Here is a 6,000-nt window from a genome sequence, read left to right as displayed (position 1 = left end):
AAAAAAAAAAAAAAAAAATTCTTTTTCATTTGTTTATTTTATTTATTTTTGGCTGCGTTGTGTCTTCGTTGCTGCATGCGGGCTTTCTTTAGTTGCGGTGAGCGGGCTTCTCATTGCCGTGGCTTCTTTTGTTGTGGAGCACGGGCTCTAAGCGTGCGGGCTTCAGTAGTTGTGGCATGTGGGCTTAGTAGGTGTGGGTCTCGGGCTCTAGAACGCAGGCTCAGTAGCTGTGGCGCACAGGCTTAGTTGCTCCGTGGCATGTGGCATCTTCCCGGACCAAGGCTCGAACCCGTGCACCCTGCACTGGCAGGCGGATTCTTAACCACTGCACCACCAGGGAAGTCCCAACCTATTGTCATTTTTGTAGGAATCTCCATTTCCCAAATATAAAGTATTAATGATAGCCCCGCTGTAGTTTTGCTGCTTATTAACTTTTCTTATGCATTTTGGCATAAATTTTAGCTGCACTGATCTGTCAGTCTACTCATGAATAATCATATTCCCTAGAGATAGCCTCCCTCATTTTGATTCATTTCTAGAGTTTTTGTGGCTCTTCTTATTTGCTCTTCATTCTGTAAGATTTTTGCAATAACGTTGCTAGCTCCAAAACTAGCTGAAGTTGTCTATACAGGGAGGCAGTAATTTTATTAATTAGCTTAAGGAGAATTGATCTTTTTGTAATATTGAGTTTTTCCAACCAAGAACAAGATGCCAATTTTCATTTGTTTATACCTACTTTCATATATTTCAGGAATGTTTTATAGTTTTACTCACATTGAGTATTTCTAACAGACTCACAGACATAGAGGACAGACTTGTGGTTGTCAAGGGGGAGGGGATTAGGGGAGGGATGGAGTGGGAGTTTGGGATTAGCAGATGCGAACTGTTATATATAGAATGGATAAACAACAAGGTCCTACTGTATAACTCAGGGAAATATATTCATACCCTGTGATAAACCATAATAGAAATGAATTATTTCATGTTTACTTTCTTTAGGGTTCATATTAAAAAGACTATACCTCCTTACTAAATGCCTTACATATATGCAAAATTGATTATTCTTTAGGTGAAAATAAATCCCAAAGTCTTCTCAAGACTATATATTTACAGGGTTTGTCATCCACACCTGACAGAACGTGCAGAAATGGAAAACACAGAAAAGAGCTAACATATATCACAATTTTAAAATTAAAAGTAAACTTTCTAATATTCTCAAAATGAACATACAGATACTATGAAATTACATTTAGATATTATTGACTTAAGCATATTAGGATGTAAACAAGTTTTTCTGAAAGATATTTGAAGGTAATCCATCACAATATTTATAACTGTTATAAAGGCAAATGCAGTTCCCATCAAAAATGAAAAAGACATTTCTTTTGTGCCTTCTCTTTTTATTGTATCTATATGAGATGATGGATGCTGATTAAACTTATTGCAATAATTATGTCACAATATATGTAAGTCAAACCGTTATGCTATACACCTTAAACTTATACAGTGAAGTATATCAATTATATCTCAATAAAACTCGGGGGAAGAGTTGGTTTTATTTGTGTGTTTGTTTGTTTTGGCTATGCCACGCGGCATGCAAGATCTCAGTTCCCCGACCAGGGATCAAACCCATGCCCCTGCAGTGGAACCGCACAGTCTTAACCACTGGACCGCCAGGAGAGTCCCCAAGAGTTCGTTTTAAAAAGGCAAATAATTAAAACACTTTAGCAAAAAGAAAACAATGCAATTTATAATTTAATTGTAACAAAATATCCCTATTTTAAAAGCAATGGTTACCGACCTAAATTATCACATGCCTCAGGCCTCCAGTCTCAGACCCTGTCTTGTCAACGAAAATAATCAGTAAACAATAATAAGAATAGAAATGACGTTTATTTGAGCCAAACTGAGGACTAGCCCAGAGCCTGCTTCCCAGATTACTCTGAGAAACTGCTTCAGAGAAGCAGGGTTTTCTGCCACACTTTTATATCTTGACAGGACAAAGAACATTAAACAAGTCAGGGTTACATTTCTACGGGTTTCAAAAAAAAAAAAAAAGAACAGATCAGCACGTACTCCAGCAAGTCAGCAAGCATAGCCTTGGCACCTGGGAAAGGAGTCTTATCATCAAAGGAGAACCAGCATCTGCATCCCAGGAAGAGAGGCATTTAATCTTTATTTTTAACACGAACACTCTTTAGTTCTGGTCACTGTGCCCTTTTCTTTAATAATTAAAGCAGATGTACAATGTATGTTTGCTAGGCCACAAACAGGCTATTTTAGTTAACATCAAATTCAAGTTAACATCAAATTCAACGTAACTCGTGTATAAGCCAGAATGACTTCCCTATATCTCAATATGTGAAAACTGCTTTTATCAGTCTTGTCCCTATGAATCTCTGGAACTGAGCACAGTGTTCAGTTGGCCTCCTGCGAGAACAGGGAATAGAAACGGAAATGCTGTTAAGTCGGGTGTCAGTATGAAGTGGCTGAATCTACAGAGGCAGAGTTTTGGTTTTGGTTGGGTTTTTTTTCTGAAAAAAGTATTTTTACTTTTAATTTTTTTAATTTTTATTTTATATTGGAGCGTAGTTGATTAACAATGTTGTGTTAGTTTCAGGTGTACAGCGAAGTTATTCAGTTATACATATACATGTATTCTTTTAAAAATTATTTTCCCATTAAGTTAATACAGAATATTGAGCAGAGTTTCCTGTGCTATACAGTAGGTCCTTGTTGGTTATCTATTTTATATATAGCAGTGTGTACATGTCAACCCCAAACTCCCCCTACCCTTTCTCCCCGGTAACCATAAGTTCCTTCTCTAAGTCTGTGAGTCTGTTTTCTAAATAAGTTCATCTGTATCATTTTTTTTTAAGATTCCACATATAAGCGATATCATATGAAATTTGTCTTTCTGTTTCTGACTTACTTCACTTAGTATGATAATCTTTAGGTCCATCCATGTTACTGCAAATGGCATTATTCAGAGGCAGAGTTTTGTATGTCACATTCTGGTCAGCATCGCTACACAGACAACTCCAGCTCTGGTTTACTTAAACTGCTTAAATTAAATCCAATTGCAGGAAATGTTCCTGGATCCAACCAGCGATCCCTCACCACTAATTGCTTCAGCCTCACTAGCAGGACTGGGGCGCAACTCACTGGCACAAATAGCTTTTGACTTAAACCGTTTTCAATTTGTTATGAGGAAAACATCTTATTAACATCATAAGTGTTTCACACAACAGTAAGCTTTACGGTTAGAGACAGTAACTTAATCCAGGCAGGGAACAACGCTGCGTCATAAAACGCAAAAGACAGTCAAGTATTCCTAAAGCCGAAAGCTACGCCTTCGCAGCTAGGCGGAGGGACGCACCCTTCCCCGCCTTCTCCTGGGGCCGCGCAGACCTGGGCCCCACGTCCCGCCCCTCGCGGTAGCGCTCCGCCCAGGCCCCGCCCCCGCCGCTCAACTCCGCGCGTGCGCAGTTGCCAACGGACCCGGAAGCGGAGAGCGCGGAGCGAAGGTCACAGGAGGAGCGTAAGTTTCTTCTTTCTAGTGTAAATTTGCGCTTCACAACCCCCACCCCAACCCATCCTCTGGGTGTGGGAGTCACTACGGACCTTAAAATCACCGCACCTGCCCCTCCGCCCCAAGTAAGTCCAGACGTCGCCGTCACAGGGCAGGGGTCGTTTCCCTCTGGGTTTGAAATCGCTCTGAGGCTAGTTCGTTCCTTTGGCTTTTCTTTTCGCTTCTTTTTCGCTGCATTTTCCTGGTTAAAATCCTTTACTGACCTCCGCCCCCTCTGTGAAGTCCTCTTCTGTGAGGTGGATTCGCTCCACCCCAGTCTCGCCCTCTCGGCCCCTGGAGGGCAGCGCTGGCCGCCCCGCTCCCGGACAGGCCGCGTCCTCTCCCCGGTCCCGGGATTCTGGAGAGCCCGCTCCTCTCCTGAGACCCCCTTCCTCCACGCCAGTCTTTTTTCGTGTCTTCCTCAGGCCGGTCCTTCTGCTCCCCCGGCCTCCGCTTCTTAGTCAGCCCTTCCCCTCACCCCGCATAGGGGGAGGTGACCTGGGCCAGCCGTGTGACGCTCAGTGTTCTTCGGTCTCAAAGTCCACCCCGCTGGAAAATGTGCACTTCCGCTGGGCGGGCATCTTAATTCAGTCGACATCACGGTAAATATGTGGGCGAGGGGGATCAGGAGAAGCAGAGACAGAGCGGTTGACAGAGAAATAGGAAAACTAAGGTGAAAATAAGAATGAGTGAGAACAGATGGCAACGTAGAGGATGGGTGAGGGCCTGTTTCAATGAGTACTTGGTAAGGATGTCAGTGATCTTTTAACAGTTGAAAGTGAGTTCCGTCAGTCAATCTAGTATTGCGTTTTCTTCCCTTTTATGTGATCTGTGAGCTACTAAGTAGATGTGCCTCTCAAGTACCTCTTGTCTGTTCTCTGCAAGTGATGAAGAATGGGCTGGATTGACCCGGAACCTTCTTCCTACAGAGCCCCTCTATTCATGATGAAGACGTTTGCCCAGAGCTTATTTCCAAGCTGACCCCTTTCAGCGTTTTCCCAGGAGGACCACCTTCTTGATCTCCATACTGAATGCCCAGTGCCCTTCAGTTTGTAGCTTGTGTGTGTTCCTTTCGCGATCCTGTGCCCATAGGTCTCTGTGTCTTTCAGCCCTGTTTGCTCAGGCATGCATGAAGGAGAGGAGGAAAAATGGAGAAAGTGGAGAGGAGCCTGTAGGTGTCTGCCGGAGGGATACGGAAGTAAGTGTGGGCCTCTCGATGAGCCCAATGAATGGTGTGTGCACCTGTCCCAAGCAGAGTTGTGGGATCATGGGGTGTGTGGAACTGTTGGCAAGGGATGCTGCAGTTCTGGCTGGAGCATCTGCAAGTGGGTTTATGGGTGGTTGTGGGCTGCATGGAATGGTTTGGGGTGCTCTAGTGTCTTAGCTCACGTTTCCTGGGACACAGATGCGGAGACTGAGATTTGCACGCATGGGTTTAATCAAGTAACTCATGATCACACCTGTGGAGGAATGAAGGCAGTGGATTTGGCAGAGAGAGATGTATTCCTGTGATATTGTTAGAATCAAGGCCTGAGCTGAGCCCACAGGGCGAGCTCTGTATGCAGGATGATGGGGTGTTGGTCCTAACGGGTGCCTAGAGGGTGTCCCACAGAATCCACGCCACTCAGTGACGTCTGTGGGATCTTTTGGGAAGGCAAGAATCATCATGCATCCCATATAGTAATTACAGGGAAAACCTTCAGAGATCATTTTCTGGGTTACCTTTTGTGTTTTGAGATATTTTGAGTTGCAGGTGAAGAAAGTTCCAGTACCATTTTGGAAGATACGAAAGAGAATTTGGAGTGTTTTCTTCAAAGATGTTGGGGTCTTGTTGGGACATGTGTATCACTGGAGACACCTCTCTTAGTAGTAGTTTTTGGAGATGACAGTGTTTGTGCTGAGGTCACTGAATGAAAATATGGTGTCTTCAGTCTAGTGGGTCCTCGAGGGTCTTCATGTGAACTGTTCCATCTAAATGCATGAGTTATTAGGGTTTGGAATGTTTTGTGGGGTTTCATAGTAGGGTAAGGGATCATTATGGGGTGTCTTGGGAGTGTCTTGGGCCGCATGAGACTTCGTAAGTCTGTATGACTCCAGAAGGGAAACATTGGGTCTTGAGCTGCAGATGGCAGAAAAGTTTCATACGGAGGACCTGTGGGGGATGTGTCTATGGGCACAACTTGAGAGGGGCCATAACGCCCTATGACTCGGGGAAGGATTGTTCCAGGAATCGGGGGCAGTCAACACCAAGGTGAATTGAAGTACAAAGGCTCATTGTTGAGAAAATGCAGCTTCTACTTTCTTCCTAACAGGCCAGTGGTGGGTTCTCTACTGTCCTCTGCACATCTGTCCCAAAACACCACACACACACACACACACACACACACACACACCAGTCACAAGGCAGCTGGGGAGCAGATGAGCAAGAT

The 6,000-nt window shown here is 44.1% G+C and overlaps 1 protein-coding gene across 6 annotated transcripts in view; it reads left to right on the top strand.

Moving 5' to 3' along the window:
* Positions 1 to 3,271: 3,271 nt before the first annotated feature.
* Positions 3,272 to 6,000, top strand: part of LOC114908222 (zinc finger protein 665-like) — a 28,224-nt gene continuing 25,495 nt past the window's right edge. For 2 of the 6 annotated variants that reach the window (XM_029244531.1, XM_029244535.1), the window contains exon 1: positions 3,548 to 4,769. The gene's annotated coding sequence lies outside the window, so the exon portion shown is untranslated. The other 4 variants (XM_029244532.1, XM_029244533.1, XM_029244534.1 and 1 more) reach the window with 4 other exon arrangements.

Source organism: Monodon monoceros, unplaced genomic scaffold, assembly GCF_005190385.1.
Source record: "Monodon monoceros isolate NGI ecotype Baffin Bay Population unplaced genomic scaffold, NGI_Narwhal_1 Super_Scaffold_10, whole genome shotgun sequence".
Taxonomy (NCBI): Eukaryota; Metazoa; Chordata; class Mammalia; order Artiodactyla; family Monodontidae; genus Monodon; species Monodon monoceros.
This window is presented reverse-complemented; position numbering and strand designations above follow the sequence as displayed.